Source organism: Amblyomma maculatum, chromosome 1, assembly GCF_055883805.1.
Source record: "Amblyomma maculatum isolate TAMU_Amacu chromosome 1, ASM5588380v1, whole genome shotgun sequence".
Classification (NCBI taxonomy): domain Eukaryota; kingdom Metazoa; phylum Arthropoda; class Arachnida; order Ixodida; family Ixodidae; genus Amblyomma; species Amblyomma maculatum.
Genome location: NC_139344.1, coordinates 300,279,165 through 300,300,994, shown reverse-complemented (window position 1 = coordinate 300,300,994; position 21,830 = coordinate 300,279,165). Strand labels below are relative to the sequence as shown.

Genomic DNA, 21,830 nt, shown 5'->3' with positions numbered 1-21,830 from the left:
TGAAATACCAAACGATTGGAAAACTAGTAAAGTAACTCCCGTGTTCAAGGCAGGTAATCGATCCGATCCTTCCAATTACCGCCCGATCTCATTAACATCCATTCCATGCAAGCTACTGGAGCACATTTTATACTCACAGATTGCATCACACCTCGACAATAATTCTTTCTTTTATGAAAAACAGCACGGTTTCAGGTCAGGCTATTCATGTGAGTCCCAACTTTTCCAATTCACCACAGACCTTCACTTAAACCTAGATTCTTTATTTCAAACTGACGTTATCTACCTAGATTTTTCCAAAGCATTTGATCGCGTTCCGCATCGGCGTTTAATGGCAAAGCTCTCGTCCGTCCACATTGACCCTTTGACTTTATCATGGATTGATTGCTTTCTTCGCGACCGCCTACAATATACAGTTATTGGCAACCACAGTTCGGAAAATACTAAAGTTATCTCTGGTGTCCCTCAAGGATCGGTGCTGGGACCACTTCTTTTTCTTATATTCATCAACGATCTTCCTAATGACATTTCATCTTGTATCCGCCTCTTTGCCGACGATTGTGTCCTTTACCGTCGCATATCTACTAACGAAGATCAGTCTCTGCTTCAACGTGACTTAAATCTCATAGAAACTTGGTGTTCCACATGGTTAATGCAACTGAATATTTCTAAATGTAAGTTTATGCATGTATCAAGAAAGCACAATAACCTCAGCTATCCGTACTCATTAAATTCTATACCACTTTCCGAAGCAGAATCATACAGGTATCTTGGTATCATTATAAACAATAAACTAACCTGGTCTGAGCACATTGAAAACCTTTGTAAGGATGCTTCCAAGTTGCTTGGTTTCATCAGACGATCCCTCGCCTTTTCACCCCGTTCTATCCGCCAACTCGCCTACGAAACATTCATTCGTTCCAAACTCGAATATTCCTCAGCGATCTGGAATCCCTATCAGACCTATCTAATCAATCAGCTCGAGGCCATCCAAAATCGCGCGGCCCGTTTTATCACATCGCAGTATGACAGACGACATAGCGTAACTGTTATCAAATCATCCCTCTATCTTCAACCCATGGCACTTCGGCGTAAAATTTCACAGCTTTGTTTATTCCACAAATTATATTACAACTTTCCACAGCTAAGATCCTCTGTCCTCCACACGCCGCTTCGCACTTCACGCCGACTCTTTAACTCTTTAAGTTTACAACGCATACACGGCTCCACTAACTCTTTCAATAAATCTTTCCTACCCAGCGCTATTTCATTATGGAATGAACTCCCTGATGCCATTGTCACTGAAACAGAACCAAATAAATTCAGGCAATTATTAACAGTACATTTCAAGTACTGAATGATTCTTCCGCGCTTCTTAGTGCGTGTTGTTTTTTCAGGTTGTTCTTGAGCAGCAGTGTCTTTTATGTTGATGTTTAACGTTGATGTTTTGTTTTTAGAATAGTTACAAGATGAACCCTGTACCATGTATTTCTGTTTTATATTATTGTATTATCGACCAATGTATTATGTCACGGTTGTTCCCCCCCTTATGTAATGCCCTAACAAAAGGGCCCTTAAGGGTAAATAAATGATGATGATGATGATGCGTTCTATTCTTCAAACATGCGCCGTGTTAGTAATATCCTATCGAAAAATTTCAATATCATCCAGCAAAGTAGTCACCTATCTCCCATTTTCGAACAAGCATCGGCGCTCTAGAAACTTAAAGGTCATTTTTCGTATATCTAAAGCTAACCCCAAAACTAACCCTAACATCGGATGTCAACTGTGCAGAACACCACGCCGTAAAGTTTGCAGCCATGTACAGGCCACAAAAATTGCAAAAGGTAACTTAGTTTGTTTCACCTTTACGATTGAAGAAACCTTCAACTGCGACGGTGCAATGCTACGCTGCGGTGTGCGCGGCATGCAATACATCGGCCAGACCAAAACACCATTCAATTTCGTTTCAATAACCACAGGGCTCCCGTCCACATACTGTCATATCTCCCTTTTTCCAAGCACCTATGCCTTCCACACCTTACTTTCGAAAACATTCCGGTCATCCTTTTGCAGTCAGGCTTCCAAACCAGTTTTAAAAGAGAACAAAAGAGAATCTTACTTCATAGAGAAATTTCAGACTCTAACCCATGGAATTATGAAACCTTGGGCAACGTTTCCTTTCTCTGCCCACTCCTAAGAATATTTCCCTTTTCAACAAACTCAACTGTTCGTTTTTTAACTCCTTTAGCTCCAGAGTACCGCATTCGTCTTCCCCGCGCCGCCGGCTCGCCTACTGGCTGATCCGCGTCACGTGACTTTGCGTCGCCATATCCCTTCCAAGCGTATGCGCAGAATACATGTCTTGCGCGGGAGCTTCTCTTTTTCCGATTGTTTCTCGCAGTGTACACTTGAGAAATTGTGCTCTGCCTCTGGTGCGGCACCAGATCTGAATCTAGAAATGCGTTTTCTCTGTGCTTGAACGAAGAGAGTGATCTGCACCAGTGGTAGGTGTGGCTTCACAGAACCAACCAGGAAAAATTTGTGCCATCAGGGGACAGACACCTTGTGCGAATTACGCTGGTTCATTGGTTTGAAATTTTGTTCGTTTAGCCGCGAAAGAAGCGCACGAAATATTCAACATGAACATGGTTCGCCAAATGGCAACATGTGCTTACCTTCCAACGCCGTGTGCTGCACAGATGGCGCCCGCAGGCACCTTTGCGGTACTCTGAAAGTTTTCCAGTGATTCTATATCTCGCTAGGGAACCTACATGTTGCTCCGCGGCGCCCGGCTTAGGGTGGTGGCATCTCCTACCAGGGTTGGCCATTTCGGCCAAAAACGACCGACAAACTTGGTGGGGCGCCATTTTGGTCCCGAGCTTACGAGTGGCATGCTTAACCAGAGTGAGGTAAAAGGAGAAATTAGCCGAATTAACTGAATAGGAACATTGCGTGGATTTTTCGTGGGAATCACAGCTTTGTAGTTAAACCAAAATAACATTTCTTAGTAGGAAATATTGTTCGCCGACCTATTGTTTCAATGCGTAGTATTAGTTGGCTGATGAGCGTCGTGTACCGAATGCAGAAAGAAAGTGTCCGGGGTCGCTGTGTAGCTGTGTTTAATTTTAGCTACAATACTACAATTGTTACGTCAATGGAAAGCTTATGTCGAGTATAACTGCACTAAAGTTTAGAGTAAGTAGTAACTGTTCAATAGTTAATTAGTAGATTGTGAATAAAAACGAACTTTACTCTGCAGCATCAAGTTTTATTGTAGCGTAAACGAGGCACCTCACAGTTGCGCCGGGTCAGGCTCAGAGTTCAGAAACAGCGTTAGAGCTGTCTTGGAGCTAGCACACTTCTTCGTTCTCTCACACCTCTGCGCGTCTTCGTCGTCAGCTCATGCTACATTAGCCCCCCCCCTCGTTCGAGAAGCATTGGCGCGATGCTAAATGGAAGTGGGAGCAGAATAGTACAGTTACTGTTGTCAAGCATGAAAAGGCTTCAGCCGGACCACATGGACCACTTCAGAAGGCTTAGAACGTCGGGGTTCTGGTTCCTCATGAGGAACGACTTCATAGTCCAGATCACCAACGCGTCGAAGAATGTGGTAGGGACAGAAATAACGGCGCAAGAGTTTTTCATTGAGTCCGCGTAGTCGAATAGGGTACGAAACCCAGGCAAGGTCACCTGGAAGATAATCTTCAGTGCGCCGCCGCAGGTTGTAGCGTTCTTAATCTCGGCCTTGCTGCTGCTGAATTCGCACTCGGGCAAGTTGGTGGGCCTCTTCGACACGCTGTAGAAAAAAAGCGACATCGTCATTTGGAATTTCGTTTATATGAGGCAGCATGGTGTCGAGAGTGGTCGTCACTTCTCGTCCGTAAATTAGGCTGAACGGAGTCATTTTGGTCGTTTCTTGAACGGCGGTATTATATACAAATGTTACGTCCCACGTCTTGGGATGGACGTCCACATACATCGACAACATGTCGGAAATGGCCTTGTTCAGGCGTTCCGTCAGGCCGTTTGTGTAGGGATGGTATGCGGTTGTCCGGCGATGGTTGGTGCCACTAAGAACAAGGATATGCTGGATGTGCTCTGCAGAAAATGCTGCTCCTCTGTTTGTAATCAGGACCTTTGGTGCTCCATGTCTGAGGAGAATTTGAAGAACGAAGAATTCCGCAACTTCAAAGGTGGTAGAACAAGGAATAGAAGCGGTTTTTGCGTAGCAGGTCAGATAATCAGTAGCTACTATAATGCACCTGTTCCCACAAGTGGAAGTAGGGAACGGTCCAATCAAGTCCATCCCTATTAGCTGGAATGGTCTGAACGGTGGGGTAATGGGCTTTAAAAGACCGGCTGGCTTCAGAGGAGGAACCTTTCGGCGCTGGCAGTCACAGCAAGTTCGAACATCGCTTGACAAACGAGGCCAATAATACTGTGCTTTATTTCTGGATAGCGTCCGAGTGACTCCAAGGTGGCCGGATGTGAGTTCATCGTGACAGGCTTGAAAAATTTCGTCCCGTAAACTTGCGGGTACAAGTAGGTAGTGGCGACTGTTGGCGGTAAAATTTTTCTTGACGAGAACGACGTCAGGTAAACACAGAGAGGACATAGTGCGACGAAAAGATTTAGGGATCATTCTACCGGCACCTTGAAGAAAGTCGATTACCTGGCGAAGCTCGGGATCGTTGCGTTGACTATGGGCAAAGTTGGCTGTACTGATTGCATTCAGAAATGCGTCGTCATCACCACTTGCGTCCGAAGCTGGTTGCACAGGAGCACGAGACAGGCAATCCGCGTCTAAATGCTTCTGACCTGACTTGTAGGTTATGGTGACGTCATATTCTTGAAGCTGTAAGCTACATCTCGCGAGTCATGCAGAAGAGTCTTTGAGGGTTGTCAGCCAACAAAGCGCGTGATGGTCGGTCACCACTATAAAGGGTCTGCCGTATAGGTATGGTCGGAACTTCGAAATAGACCACACGATGGCGAGGCATTCCTTCTCAGTGGCAGAGTAGTTTGCCTCGGCCTTAGACAAAGCCCGACTAGCGTAGGCAATCACACGCTGTTGACTGTGCTGTATCTGTACTAGGACAGCACCCAAACCGACATTGCTTGCATCGGTGTGCAGTTCGGCATCTGCCGTTTCATCGAAATGTGCTAGAACTGGAGGTGACTGCAGACGACGTTGAAGCTCTTGAAATGCTTGCATTTGCTGTTCTCCCCACATGAAGGGTATATCAGCCTTAGTAAGAAGTGTAAGGGGAGCGGCTATTTTGGAGAAGTTTTTCACGAAACGCCGGTACTATGCACATAATCCAAGAAAGCGTCGAACTTCTTTCTGGTCCGCGGTGTCGGAAAATTGGCTATCGCAACAGTGTTTTCAGGATCCGGCAGAACTCCCGCCTGGTTCACGACGTGGTCTAAAAACTTGAGCTCTTCGTAACCGAAATGACATATTCCGGCTTTCAGAGTGAGGCCCGACAATTGGATGGTTCCTAGTGCTGCGTCTGGGCGACTAAGGTGCTCCTCGAAATTCGGGGCAAATACAATTACGTCATCCAAGTTACAAGACAAGTCGTCCACTTCAGATCTGCAAGAACGCTGTCCATGAGTTGCTGAAAGGTTGCGGGCGCGGGGCAAAGGCCAAAGGGCATAACATGGAATTCGTATAGACCGTCAGATGCAATGAAAGCCGTCTTTTCGCGGTCCCTCTCATCGAGCTCTATCTGCCAGTATCCAGACTTGAGATCCATGGAGGAAAAGTACCTTGTGTTGCACAGACGATCTAAGGCGTCATCTATTCTGGGCAAGGGATAAACATCTTTTTTCGTATGTTGTTCAATCTACGATAGGTTACGCAGAAACATAGTGTGCCGTCTTTTTTCTTTACCAGCACCACAGGTGCAGCCCAAGGGCTGCGGGAAGGTCGAGTGACATCATTATCGAGCATTTGTCTGACTTGGACTCTGATGGCAGTACGTGTGGTAGACGTAGCCGGTATAACAAGCAAAACTGTTTATTTATGCATCAGGTAATGGGGCCCGTTTTCGCCCCTGCTTGGCGCGGTCGCCCATGCCGGGGTCTCTCGGCGGTCCGCCTGGATAGCTTGCCGCTTGGGGCGCTGTCGTCAGTGGCGCCCACAACACCCCCTTTTCTTGAAAGGTTTGATCTCACAGGTCCAGGCGTTCTGGTCGCTTACTAACACTTCCAATTGTGGTTCTCGTGTCCTGCAACGGTTGCAAGTGTCTTACTGTACGTCTTGCTTGTCCTCAGTGGGTTTGTACAACGTAGGACCTTGGTTCTGATGTTGGCTGTGTTACCACGCCGTGTGACGCAGCTCCAGCGAGGATGCGCACTGCTATGCCTACTGGTAAGCGCTCTCGGCTCCGTACCTTGTGCCGGGTGTCGTATGATCGTTTTGCACGAGCTTTGTAGGCTTCATTATTTTGTCTGAATTCGCTGTCGTCCCACTTCGGGGCTAGCAGCTTCGAAGTGGTTGGTACTGTGGTGTTCAGACGACGACCCATTAAGAGTTCTTCTGGCGAAAACCCTTCCAGGCTGGGTGTGGCCCTGTAGGCAAGCAGCGCTTCGTGTATGCTGGACGACTTCCTCAAAAGCTGCTTTGCTGTCTGCACAGCCCTCTCACCATACCGTTGCTCTGCGGGTAGTAAGGGCTTGAGGTTGTGTGTGAGGCTCCCCAGTGATGCACTAGTTCTTTGAACTCTGTGGAAGTGAATTGCGGCCCGTTGTCTGTGCGTATTGTCCGTGTAACACCGTACCGTGCAAACATTGGTTCCAAGACTAGGGCTATGTTTTTTGTAGCTGTCCTCGGCAGCTGTTCTAGCTCGAAAAATCAGGAGTAGTAGTCTACTACAACATACTCTTTCCCCTCCAGCGTGAAGAGATCCATGCCGACTGTGTCCCAAAGGTGTGCTGGCAATGGGGTTAGAAGCAGGGGTTCTGTTTCTGGCTTTCTGTGCTCTCTGCAAGTTGGACACTTTTCCACGTAGTCTTCAATGTGCTTGCCTATGCCTGGCCACCATATGCATTCTCTTGCCCTCGCTCGGCACCTCGTCGTGCCCAAGTGGCCTGCATGGAGTTTTCCAGAACCTCTACTCTGATGTCTGGCGGGATGATTATTCTGTCGCCTTTGAATAGCAGACCATCAGCGAGCGAAATCTCACTAGCCACCTCAACGTACCTTTTCAGGTCAGGTGACAGCCCATGCACAGTTGGCCATGATGTAGTGCAGAAGGTATCCACCCTGGAAAGTGTTTCGTCTGACTGAATGCTTGCCCTGATTCTGTCCAGCATTTTGTTTGAAGCAGGGAGCTGTTCAAGTGCTAATTCTTCAAACTCGCGCACTGCACTCTCGAGAGTTCTTTCTTTGTCTGCTGGTTTCCCAGATGGCTTCCGGGACAGAAGGTCAGCTGTGTACAGCTTTTAGCCGGGAGTGTGGGACATGGTGTAGTCGTACTCCAAAATGCGCATCCTGAAACGTTGAAGGCGAGGACTCAGCTCGTTAAGTCGTTTAGTCGTCAGCAGCGGTATTAACGGCTTGTGGTCCGTTTCCACGTGAAAGAGTGATCCCAGCAGGTATTTGCGGAAATGTTCGCAAGCCCATGTGATTGCCAGTGCCTCCTTTTCAATTTGGGCATATCTTTGTTCTGTATCCCTAAAGGAGCGTGATGCATATGCAACAGGTAGGAGCTTTTCGTGCGACTGCTGTAGAAGTACAGCCCCAAAAACGTATGAGGAAGCATCCACAGACACTATGTGAGGCGAGTGAGCATCGTAGTGAGTGAGAATCGGCGTCCTGCTAAAAGCTTGCTTGAGTTTGTCAAAACCCTGCTGCTGAGCTGGGCCCCAGTGCCATATTGGTTTCACCGCGCTAACACATTGAACGACAGAAAAGACAAACACCACGGACGTTCAATGTGTTAGCGCGGTGAAACCAATATGAATAACCAACTAGGCCCAATTCTCGCCATTTTACCAGTGCCAGTTGGCGTCGTGGTGGAGCAAGTCTCTGAGAGGCTTCGTAAAGTCTGCTAGCTCTGGAAGAAATTTCGCTAGGTGGTTTGCAGAGCCCAACAAAGACCTGACTTCTGACACATCACATGATGGGTCGAGCTGGACTATGGCCCTGACCTTTTCCGGGTTGGCGCTGACTCCTGTTGAGTTTACGACGTGTCCTAAGAATGTTACTTCTGTTTGTCGAAAGGAGCACTTGTCAATGTTGAGGGTAACACCTGCATCTTCCAGCTTCCTCAGCACTAGCAGCAGGTTGGTGTAGTTTTCCTCAGTTGTCTTCCCTGAGACAATGATGTCATCTTGTAGACAACTCACACCATCTAGTCCTTCGAGCAAAAGGGGGATTTCCCGTTGGTAGAACTCTGGCGCTGTGGAGATTCCGAAGGGAAGCCTCAGGAACTGGAACCTGCCAACTGTTGTGATGAAGGTTGTGTATTCGCGAGAGTCCTTGGACAGTGGCACCTGCCAGTACCCTGCTCGTGCATCTAGGCGGCAGGAAAATGTTGCACCTGCTAATTTTGCAAGACACTCGTCCACCGTAGGCATGAGCACACGTTCGCGTATTATTTGTTGGTTGAGGTGACCATAGTCCACTCAGATGCGCAGCTCATTGTTCTTTTTTCGTGCGACAACTATTGGAAAATACCACTCGGTTGCTCGCTCGATCTTCTGGATGACTCCCAAGTCTTCCATCCTTTCTAGTTCTTTCTTCACAAGTGGAAGCAGTGGAAGAGGCACGCGCCTAGGATAACTGACTGAGTATGGCTCAGCATCCTTTTTGACTTTGATGCGGTACTCAGTCTTCATGACTGCAAGCCCAGACGTTAGCTTTGGGTATGACGCTAAGAAGTTGGGGACATCAGTTGATTGTGCGAAGGGTTTCATCTAGCCCAAGAGGGTGCTGTAGAATCCCAAGTGAATCTATGGCTGGTCGACTGAGCAGCGGTTCTTTTAATCCTTTGATGATGAATACTGCTTCTTGGACTTCAGTGTTGCACCAGGTGACTGTTGCATCGATGTAGCCAACAGTGGCTATCGCTGTCTGGCCTGGGCCTATAAACAGCTGTTGCGTTGACTTGATGGGTCCCATGATGGTTCTGTCATACCGGTCGTGTTGCGATTGCAGTCATATCCGCGTCGTTGTCGACCTTGAAGGTAAAAGGCAAGTTCACGGTAGCAGTAATCCTCCACGGCGTGTTCACTCCCACTTTGATTTCGCCTAGATATAGCTCTCCGAGATCTTTTGGTCGTTGTCGGATACTCAAGGTCTCGTCCTTCGGCTTAGACATGCAGACGCGGGCGTAGTGGCCTTTTTTCCCACACTGGTTGCACGTCTTGTCTATCGCGGGACACTGTCTCTTCGTGTGGTCACGCACACCACCACACCACTTGCAGCGTTCGTCTCCCGTCTTGTGTGTACGTTGAGGGCGCAACTTGAAAAGCACCTTCGCTTCTATTCCGGCGAGTTTTGACGTTTGTCTGGCCGCGAACGTCTCCCATGTCGACAGCTGGCTGTTCGATGGAGCGAATTTCCTTGTGTTGAAGTTTCATGCTCTCTGAATTGCGGGCAGCTGTGATTACTTTTCGAGAGTGAGTTCTGCGTCAAGCTGCAGGCTCTCGCTGAGTTTTACGTCTCGCAAGCCTACCACGAGCCTGTCTCGAATCAGTTCGTCTTTGAGAATTCCGTAATCGCATCTTTCGGCCATCTTGAAAAGTTCAGTCGCAAATGCGTCGACGTTTTCATGCTGGTCTTGTTTCCGAGAGTTAAATCGCGCTCTCTCATAGATGACATTCTTTCGAGGTAGGAAATGCTTTTCAAAAGCACTCCCACGGCGGAGTATGATGCCACCTGTTCGTGTGTCAGTTTCAAAGCAGTGAGCACGTCCCCCGCTTCTTCGCCCATGGCGTAGAGTAATGTGTTGATTTGCGTCGTCTCGTCCTGTCTTGTCAGACCGGAGATGAGTCGGTAGCGTTCCCACCTGCGGTGCCATCGTGTCCAATCTTCTGGCTTGCGGAAATCGAGCTTTGTCGGCAGTTCCACGGCGAGCGGGTTGAACGTCATTCTCGGAGTGCCGCTCGCGCGCTCTTCGTTCGCGCCGTGAGTGTCTGGCATGATGCTGCGGCCGCTTACGTTGGGCTCGCTGTCCTGGGTGCCACGCTGCGTTGATTATCCCGCCGCTGCCACCATGTGGTAGAAGTAGCCGGTATAACAAGCAAAACTGTTTATTTATGCATCAGGTAATGGCGCCCGCTTCGCCCCTGCTTGGCGCGGTCGCCCATGCTGGGGTCTTTTGGCGGTCCGCCTGGTTAGCTTGCCGCTTGGGGCGCTGTCGTCAGTGGCGCCCACAACAGTACGTTCTTTTGCGGAAACCTGATAAGGCGGCTGGCGGAGTGGTCGAACAGCTTCGTCTGTAATGACGCGATGCTTTACAAGGTGCATTCGGCTAACGCTTGACGATCTGGCAAATGCATCCCAGTAGCGGCAGAGCAGGTTGCGCAGTTTGTCATGATCATCATCATCATCAGCCTGATTATACCCACTGCAGGGCGAAGGCCTCTCCCATATTTCTCCACTTAACCCGGTTCTGTGCTAGCTGCATCCACTTGACCCCTGCGAACTTCTTAATCTCATCCGCCCACCTAACTTTCTGCCTCCCCCTGCTACGCTTTCCTTCCCTTGGAATCCAGTTTGTTACCCTCAGCGACCATCGGTTATCCTCTCTTCGCACTACATGTCCTGCCCATGTCCATTTCTTCTTCTTAATTTCCACTAGAATGTCATTAACTTGAGTTATTTCTCTGACCCACTCTGCACGCTTTCTATCTCTTAATGTTACCCCTACCATTGTCATGATACTTCGGAGGTAATGACAGGTTTATGTCATACCGCGCTTCAGTGTCATAGGATTCTTTTGCTGAAGCGCTGGTTACACTACGCGCTGAACTAGTGTCAGTTATGGCATTGAGATATGCTACAGTTGTCCCTTTGCTAAGATGTTGATGCTCAATGCTGAAGTTCGTGAGAAGAACATTAACTTTGCCATTTTCAAAGAAAACAACTGCCCTGGCAACTGCTATGCCTCTTTCTATAAGCAGCTTCTGTTCGGTCTCGACGATACCTTCTGTATTTTGCATTGGGAGGGAACCCACGGACACCATAATGCTTGAACGTGGGGGCACACTCACATGGTCATCAATAATATGAAGCGCAGCAGGGAGCATGCTATCGGTTTCGATGGCATTCTCAATTGAAAATCTTACCAATGATTCTGCAAATCGACAATTGCTCCATTTTCCGTTAGAAAGTGCATGCCGAGGATGACATCACGGGAACATTGGCCCAACACGATGAACGTCGCCAGAAAGGTTTGCCTTTGTACAGTGATTCTCGACGTGCACACTCCCGTGGGCATAATTAAATGTCCTCCAGCAGTGCGTACTAGTGGGCCATCCCATGCTGTTGCGACCTTTCCGAGAGCTGCTGCGAACTGTCCGCTCAGAACTGAATAATCGGCACGACGAGAGCAGTGACGTCTGCGTCATCGACGGAGATCTGTAGGTCAGCAGTCTGTGGTGTCGTGCGGCGGCAGTATCGAGGCGTCCGGTCTCGGCTTCGGTGCTCTGAAGGAGTTGCGATTCGGAGGTCAGCGTCGTGGTTACATTGGGGATTGGCTCGTTGTTTAGGCGTCGGTTCTGCTGGTGTCCGTGTGCAATGAACTTTGGTGTGCGGCGAAGAACTGTAGTGCGTTTGTGGAGGATCTTGGAATTTTCGTACTTTAGCAGCCGCACCTCCAGAGGCTGCTGCATCCAGTTTCCCTTACAGGGACTTTGCGATTGCCCCTGGCGCCCAGGAGAGCTGTACCTGCGAGGCGACGATGATCGGAAGCGGCTTGGGCCTGGGTCGGCATGCGAAATGTATTCTGCAATTTCGCGTGGCCGCTGTCCAGGCAATGGACGACGGGCATCAAGAGGAAACCCACGGAGGCTGAGTTCTCTGTAGGGACAGCGGCGAAACATGTCCAGCTTCCCCGCAATGATAGCACAACGGTTGGCTGTCGGGTGTTCGCCAGACAATGGTCCTTCGAAAGCCGCGACGGCGTACGTTTGGTGAAGCGCGTGGCTCGTAGGACGGCGTCGAAGGCGGAAGGTAGCGGCTGGTGACCGCGGCGTACCTCAAGGTCTGGTGCGGCGGTGTGGCTGCGATGGGTGCGGGCACAACGGGAGCAGGCACGCCCAGCACTTGTACTTCTTCCCGAATAATGTCAGAAACTGTTGCGACCTGCGGCTGTGGTGGAATCGGCAGGTATTTAGCCACCTCTTCCTGGACTATCGCCCGGATTGTTTCACGCAACGATTCCGTCGAAAACTGCATGGCTTCATTTGCATTGGCGGCGATCATATACACAGCAGTACGTTGATATTACCGGGCACACATGTCAAGTGCCTTTTCGATGGTGGTCGCTTACCTGATGAATTCTTCTACTGTTGTGGGCGGACTTCGCACTAGGCCGGCAAATAACTGCTATTTAACACCCTTCATCAAAAGGCACACTTTCTTATCTTCCGACATGGTCGGGTCTACACGTCGGAAGAGTCGCTTCATCTCTTCGGTGTATACCGTCCCACATTCATTTGGATGTTATATTCGGCTATTTAAAAGAAGTTCGCTTTTTCCTTGCGAAATGTGCTGGTGAACGTGCGCAAGAATTCCACCTTGAATGTGTCCCATGTGCGGAGTCCGGCTTCGTGATTTTCAAATCATGTTCTCGCAGAATCTTCCAGCGCGAAGTAGACGTGGCGCAGCTTGGAGTCAGCCTTCCAGGGGTTGAAGACAGCCACTCGGTCAAACTGCTCCAGCCAGTCTTCGGCGTCCTCATGGGGCAGGCCGTGGAAACGTGGTGGATCTCGCTGCTGGTGGAGCAACACCGGAGTTGTCGATACCGGCAGATTCATCGCGCTTACACCAATGTTCCTTATTAGTTTGTGGTTAGAGAGAGGACCGCACTCGGGGGGAAGACCTTGCAGTCGGCGACTGCTCTGATGTACTGGGGTCTCTACCTGAGGCGTGCGTCCTGGGCTTGGGTCCCGGCTTGTAGGGGGTGTCCAGTGCATGAAAATCGTACCCATAAGCTCCACCAAATGTCGCGTAAACGAGGCACTTCACAGTTGCGCCGGGGTAGGCTCAGAGTTCAGAAACAGCGTTAGAGCTCCGTCTTAGAGCTAGCACACTTCTTCGTTCTCTCACACCTCTGCGCGTCTTCATCGTCAGCGAATGCTACAATATATCGTTGGATGCATTGCATCGACTATAATTGTGCTTGGTTATTCGTAATTCTTAAATACTTGCCGTTATGTAATTAACTGTGATTAAAATTGAACTCCTGGCATCAAGTCATATATCATTGGATCGCTTATATAGAGTACGTATGCACTACACCAAATGCCGGTTTTATTAAATGACTGTGAACTTGTTAATTGCGATTAGCATTTGAACGTTAGTTTAGTTAAATTAAGTTAATTGCCGGTAATTAGATAACTGTGATTAACACCTGAACTTTAGGCTACGTCAATTCATATATCACAAGAGAGCTTATATCTAGTACGATTTCAATACAATAAAGGCCGGTCTTTGTTACTTGTGGTTGTTTATTTAACTGTGAATAAAAACTGAACTTGAGGCTATAGCATCGTCATATATCAAATAAATAGCATATATGGAGTATGTTTGCACTGCCCTAATTGCTGGTTTTAATTAAGAACTTAACTAGGTTATTGTAATTAATGTTCGAACTTTAGGCTACAACGTCGTCATATATCATGTGATAGTTTATAATATCTAGTTCGATTGTAATACATTATTTGGCGTTCTTTGTTTTTCGCCTTTATTTTAATGTGATTAACCCTTGAAATAACACTTGAAATACTTGATGAGCTTGGCAGCACAACAGCGATGGCCGCTCACCTACGTTGCCTTTTTGTTGCGCACGTCTTGCGTTTGCGCCGCTAGGTCTCAACACCGGCATCACGAGGTCCGTGGGCGGTCCTCCAAGCGCCGTTATTCGTATGTGTCCACGCCCGGCTACAACCGCCCAGTGCCCTCGGCCTTCCCGGTTGTCCTCGTGCCCTATCTTGGATCTTTGTATCAGCAACGACTCTGCTATCAGGTTGAATGTGGCGCATGCGCACTTCGAACTGCTCCCTCCTCTGTCGGCATCAATCTCCGGCATACATGCTACAAGGTCACCAACCCGTGAATGGTATACTACCCGTCACCTTTTATGGGCAGCACAACAGCGATGGCCGCTCACCTACGTCGCCTTTTTGTTGCGCAGGTTTCTGCTATCCACTGTTAACAAAGCGAACCGGTTACGCTGCGTTGCTTGTGCTGCCAAGCCCACACTGTTGTTTAACAATTGCTTATGACTCATCCATCAATTACTAATCTTGGCAGGTGAAAATCCCACTTACCCGCTCTACTGATGAAATAATGGAAGCCTTGAACGAATTACTTTCTGGACAAACAGCTTTGTTAGACGAAACGAAAGGCATTCGTTCGAAATTAACTGAGAATGATAAAACATTCCAAGAAATTAAAACAAGACTCGTCAAAACTGAAGAAGATTGTGCATCATTTACCGCAATTTTGGACGATATGAGCGATGTACGAATACTTGCGGTGCAAAACTGGTGAAATTAAAAATCTCTCTTGCAAAATGGCTGACTTTGAAGATAGATCACGTAGAAATAATTTATTATTTTTCGGCTTGTCAGACACTGACAAAGAAACATGGGCCGAATCTGAAAAGTTGATTTCAGAGTTATGTAGGGACAAACTCGAAGCCACAATCAGCCCAATGGATGTTGAAAGAGCGCACAGGCTTGCAAAGTTACAAAGCGGCTGGAAACTGCCGATCATCGTTAAATTCGCTCACTTTAAAACTAGAGAGAAATTTCTTTCCTGCGCTAAAAAACAAAAAAACAGTGACTTCAGAATCTCGGAAGACTACTCAAAACCTACTCTCTTTGTCAGGAAACGATTACTAGAATTTGCAAAACTTCAACCAGAAACATACAAACTCCGCCATGATAAACTAATCATTGATAACGCTGTCTATATTTTCTACCATTCCGCACAGAAAGTCGTTCCCCGCCACCCCCCACCCCCCTCCGTCAGCACGCCCTAGCTACTGCGTAAACCTCCCGTCATTCCAAAGCCCTGCTCCTTGTCCTTCCTTTACACTAATATCCGTAGTCTCCTGCTCAAACTTGACGCCCTTGAAAGTCTTGCGTGCACAATTGATAGCCCCTCCCCCCTCCCCAACATAATCATACTCACTGAAACCTGGCTAACACTATCCGTACATGACTCTGAAATACTTTCCGTTTTTCCTAACTACACTGTTTTCCGTCGCGATAGAACAGGGGAGGAGGCGTGCTAATAGGAACCCATGATTCGCTTCTTTGTTCTGAAATTAAAATTCCATCCTCTCTAGAAATAATGTTCATTCAGTGCCATGCTTCATTTCCTTCCGTAATGATTGGCGTTTGCTATCGTCCACCAGATTTAACGGATTCTTTTGTTGCTAATTTCTACGAAGCACTTCGCGTGATAACCGCGGCTCATCAACATACTCCGATTGTTCTTTTCGGCGACTTTAACTTCCCTTTACATCTTTACATGTCGTGGTGGAAAGGTCGGATAAACTGGTCCGACCTTTCCACCACGACATGTAAAGATAACAATCGAAAGCAATTTTGTTAACACATGTCTAACGTTTGGTCTATCCCAGCTCGTATCAAACCCGACAGGACAAAGCAATCATTCCTCCAACATACTCGACCTCGTATTGACTTTCCACCCTGATAACGTTCCGCCCCTTCTTCGTTTACCAGGACTCAGTGATCATTCCGTAATTCAAGCCACGTACTCCTGCCAGTTGTCATGCATAAAAAAACAATACGAAAAACATTAATACTGTACGACAAAGGCAATTATGTAGCCATTAATTCCGAACTAACTGATTTCTGCATGTGGTTTCTCCAACAATTTTCAGAGTGATCAATTGAAGATAACTGGTCCCTTTTCAGAAACAAGATGCATCAACTTATTGATAAACACGTCCCTACTATCACCGTCACTGAAAACCCATCATCGCCATGGTTCAACAAAGAGCTGAAACGCCTGAGAAACAAAAATAAAAGACTTTTTCGATCCGCAAAACGTTTTGGCAACGCATATGCATGGGAAAGATATTATTCTGCAGAAAAAACATTTTTGCCCTTATCAGGCAAAACTACATTTTTCTCGTCTCTTCTACCTTCTATGTTGCGCACTAACCGCTGCAAGTTCTGGAAAACTATAAACATTGTAAGCCTCTAACATTACAACCTTATCCCGGAACACGAATCTAGCCATGCTCTTAACAACTTCTTCAGTTCTTACAAGCGAACAGGACAGTGACCTACCGGAATTCCCAGCTCTCAGTCAACCACAGATTACATTTGATGCTAATGGCATCATAAAACTCATTGAATCATTGAAACTTACATCTTCAACTGGTGTCGACGGCATAAATCCTAAAATTCTAAATAATACTAAAAACATTGTAAGTGTTATATTGTGCCACCTCTTTCAGCAGTCCATATCAACAGGTGTCCTTCGACAAGATTGGAAAGTTGGTAAGATCATTCCGGTTCCCAAAAAGGGCTCACCTATGTCATGTAAATATTACCGCCCCATTTCCATCACAAGCGTTTGTTCGAAACTAATGGAACGTATTATTTATTCGCACATAATCAAATTCGTTGTCTCCATAATTTTTTTTTTCATACTAACCAGCATGACTTTCGGAAAGGACGATCATGTGACTGCCAATTGGCACTAAGCTCAAACCTTGACCTAAATGTTCCTACGGACACCCTCTTCCTTGATTTCGAAAAAGCCTTCGATAAAGTACCACACAAAAGATGCTACTAAAGATATCGTTCCTAAATCTTAACCCGTTAGTATTGGAATGGCTGTCTAACTTTTTGACTAACAGAGAGCAATTTGTCTATGCTAGCAATTGTTCTCCTCGTAGCCCGGTCATTTCAGGTGTTCCCCAAGGTACAGTCCTGGGACCCTTGCTTTTCCTGATATATATTAACGATCTCCCTTCCAATATTTCCTCTACTATCCGCTTATTTGTTGACGATTGTGTAATTTACCGCCCAATCACTAACTGTACTGACGTTGGCATTCTTCAATAAGATCTTAACCAAATCGAAGCTTGGTGCAAACGTTGGCTAATGTCTCTTAATATTTCCAAAACATGTTTGATTTCGTTCCATCGTCGACTGCTTCTAAATACGTTCTTTTGTGTCGTCCGTCTCTTCCTGTAAGTACTTGGTTATTACTGTAACGCGAAGCCTAACATGGTCATCTTCATGTCATGAACATCGCTAACGAGGCTAATCGTACCCTTGGTTTCATACGGCTACGTTTTGCCGCCCCATCCATCAAGTAATTAGCATACCTAACTTTTGTCCGTCTTAATATGCTTCATCAATATGGGATCCTCCCCAGTCTATAACACCTTAGAAATAATCCAAAATTGTGCTATTCGTTTCATTTATTCTGATTACTAGTGTGCTTTAAAATCTAGAGCCTATTTACCTAGCCTTGAAACCCGACGGAAAAATTCTCGATTCTGCCTCTTTCATATGTTTTATCATTCATATCTAGGAGAATCAGTCATATCACCTGCTTATTGCCTCTCAAACAGTATTATTCTCCAAAGAAAAATCAAATAAAAAACAAAAGAAGCAAAGCAGCGTTACTGAAGTACAACACTTAATCATTTTATAAAAGAATCGCCCTACAAATTCTGGCGCTATATTAGCGACAATGAAAATGGTCCAGACCCTCCTCTTGAAGAGAAAAAGCAGGCAGAAGCGTTTAATGTATTGTTTCAATCCGTATTTACACCTCACAATGGTCTTATCGATCCCTTTAAGCAAGTAAACAGAAACCAATACGGCGTGATAGGTGCCCCAGTCGTAATCGAAGAGGGAGTATTATCACTGTTGTTAAACCTAGACGACAAGAAGTGCAGCTGTCCTGTCGGAATACCTAATGTCTTCTTCAAACGATATGCCGACCCTATGAGCAAGTACTTATGCCTTGTGTTCAATAAGTCTATCCTCGAGCGCTGCCTCCCCATGGAATGGAAAGTTGCAAAAATAATACCAATTCATAAATGAGGTGATCAGTTTTGCTAATCAAATTAGACCCATTTCTCTTACTTTTACTTCCTGTAAACTGTTAGAGCACATTATACTAAAATCAATTACGGAATTCATTGAGTCAAACAATATCCTTCATCCTCACCAACACGGCTTCAGGCGCGGTCTGTCTACTGTCACACAACTTGTCGAGATTTTACACGACTTTGCTAAAACAATAAATGACCAAACACAAATAGATGCATTTTTCTAGACTTCTCCAAAGCCTTCGATCGAGTGTGCCATGCTTAACTCTTACAGAAACTAAATTATATATTAGGAGATGGGCCTATAGTACAATGGATCGCCAACTATGTAATTGACCGTCTCCAGTTTGTGCAACTCGGTGACCCCCTTTCAGATACTGTCCCGGTCCTTTCGGGTGCACCGCAGGGCTCTGTTCTAGCCCCATTTCTGGTTCTTATCTTTATTAATGACATTTCCAACCAAACAAAATGCAAACTAAGTCTGTTCGCTGATGATTGCGTCCTGTACAGAGAAATAAAAAACCGAGATCAAATAATCTTAAACAATGATATAGAAAAGATAGCTGAATGGTGTTCGGAATGGCAAGTGGCCCTTAACTTTGACAAAACAGTTTCTATGACTGTAACGGAAAAGAAATCTAAACTGCATTTTTATTATGGCTATGGCAGCTCCACACTGAAGACCGTCACCGAACATAAATACTTAGGCGTCATTATTTAAGCTAACCTGGGGTGTACTGCTCACGTGGAGCACTTGGCAAATAAAGCAATGCGAAAGCTCATGTTTTTGAAACGAGCCCTGCGGTATTTCACAAAGGAAGCCGAGCTTTTGGCCTACATAACAATCATTCGCCCAATTCTAGAATACGCAAACGTTGCACGGTTCCCGCATACGCAAGATCACATAACCACATTTGAGGCTGTCCAGCGAAAAGGTGTGCGCTTTATCTACAACAGTTATAGGCATACCGACTCACTGACGCAGATGCTGTCTGAAATCGGGCGTGATAGACTAGCTAGTCGTGCGACGTTTCACAGGCTGAAGTTTCTGTATATGCTCTTGCATAACAAGTTTAAAGTTGGCTTTGACACATTACCTTCAACACTGCCAGAGAAACGCGTCACAAGAATAAACTCACACTAGAAGAATATTTCTGTGCAAATAACACGTTTATGTTTTCCTTTTTCTCGCGAGCTGTACGAGAGTGGAGGCGGTACGGTAACTGCATAGCAAATTTTATTGTAGAAACAAGTTGCGCACAGAAGGACACACTCAAGAAAAATAAACAAAGGTAGGCAGAAAGAGCGCAAACTATCAACTGGTTTAATACTCGTTTAAGCCTGCATATATGGGCAGTGTACACGCATGCCTACAAAAATAGAGGTGCGGAAAGAGTGAGAGGGGCAAATCACCTATCATTTTGTAGGCATGCGTGTACACTGCCTATATATGCAGGCTTAAACGAGTAATAAACCAGTTGATAGTTTGTGCTCTTTCTGCCTCCCTGTGTTTATTTTACCTGTGTGTGTCCTTCTGTGCGCAACTTGTTTCTACAATGGTATGCACCAACTAGCCCAACAAGAAGTTCTTCTAAACTGCATAGCCAACAGTCGAGAAATTCTTAGAAATGGTTGGCAAAAGTGTGTTGTCAGAAAACAAGACCTAATGTTCTTTTTTTTTTTCTATTCCGGGAGCTTTCTGTATTTTTGCAATCTCATGAACATGTACAATGTGAAAGGGGGATGGTGTTTGATGCGTTGTTGTATTTTTGTATTCCTTTTTCCAGTGCATTCTCACATTGTCTGAATATTTCCCAGTGTTCTTATGTTTTTTCACAATGTTATGCCTTGTCGACTACATGTCTGCAACAAAAACCAAACTCACTCCTGTCAAAATCCCTGAAGGGATTGGCAGTATTTTTAAATAAATAAATTAATAAAAAAAGACCGTCTATGCCTTCTCCGCAAGAACTAACGCTCATTCTCAATATTTTTTCGTCACGTCAGCCCGGGACTGGAATGATCTACCACAGGACACTGTGCATCATATCAACGTCATTCATTTTAAGAACGCTATCAATACTATTGTTGTTTAACTCTCCTGCCCATCCTTCACGTAATGCCCCATACCAGGGGCCTTTTAGGTATAAAAAAAAATAAATAAAATATACGCTACAATGTCAAGTCATATATAATAGGATAGCTTATATGTGGAACGAGTGCAATACGCTAATTGCCGGTATTTGTTAATTGCCGTCATTTAATTAATTGTTATTAATATTTACAGTCATGTTATGTTCCATCATTACCGAGAGCCAGAAGTCACGATTATGAATGCGTCACCACTACGTAATGTTTTACAGACCCCTTACAGAAAGTGCTGCGTCATGCTTTAACACCTTTTAAACCCCCATTTACCAATTTCATTTTTTCAATTACTTTCTTTGCTTAATTCATCAATTACACTCTCCAAACTTTCTTAATTAGCCTCATCAAGCAATGCATTTTTATTCCGAGAATTTCTACACCTTTGAACCCCCTTTTTTCCAAGTTTCCATTTTTTCAATTTTCAATTCCTTAATTTATCAATTTGACACTCTTATTTTTCTTAATTAGCCCCGTCAAGTATTGAAGTTTCATTCTGAGCCTTCTCATGCCTTTGAACCCCCTTTTTCAGTGTTTCATTTTTAGTGAATTTTTAGTTATTTCAATAATCAATTCGTTAATTACGCCCTAAATTTCTTATTTAGCAGCATCAAGCAAGTTAGTTTGACATTCTGAGCATTTTAACACCATTTAACCCCATTTTCCCTTTTTCTTGAATTGCTGCAATTGATCATTTGATCAATTACGCACACTAAATTTTCTTAATTATCATAATTAAAAATTGGTTTTACATTGTGAACATTTTGACATCTTTGAACCCCTTTAGGAATTTTTTATTTCTTTAATTCATTAATTAGCTGCACTTCCTTAACTCGTCTTCATCAATCATTAATCACTAGAACCACAAATTACCATGATACAATTTTTTACGCAGCCCCCGATTATTTTCATCACGCGGTTCAGACGACTACTACTACTGCTGCTATTACTACTACGCCGACGGATTTTCTACCGAGCGATCTGTATAAGCATCGCTTATTATTTGCCGCAGTGCGCAAATAATATTTTATGTATGGCGCAATATACCAGCGCCAACTCTCTCCTGCATGAAGAGCTCCCGGCTAGCCCGGCTGCGCCGGTTCAGTTGGGGAATAAAGTGACGTCGCTAGCTCGACTTTCAATATTGGTCTTCAGCGGGCGGCAAATGCCATTTCAAAGGCTGGCACCACCCTAAGCCGGGCGCCGCGGCGCAGCCTCTGGCCGGCGCTCGCTCCGGGGCTAGAACACTGTACTCCGGGGGAGGAGTTGACGCCTCGGGGTATACACCGGCGCGTTTCGGCTCGACTGAACAGTCTCCCTGTGGATAAAGCTAAGGAGAGAACAAGATGACAGACTGAGGCGAGGAAGAAGCAACGTACTGAAGAAATAGAG

General features: G+C 45.9%; 1 protein-coding gene and 1 pseudogene across 1 annotated transcript in view; both read right to left on the bottom strand.

Annotated features, from left to right (window-relative positions):
- LOC146206903 (uncharacterized) overlaps positions 1-21,830 on the bottom strand; it is a 220,557-nt gene that overhangs the window by 114,086 nt on the left and 84,641 nt on the right. The window lies entirely within an intron of this gene.
- On the bottom strand, positions 12,464-12,996 carry LOC146206904 (uncharacterized; annotated as a pseudogene).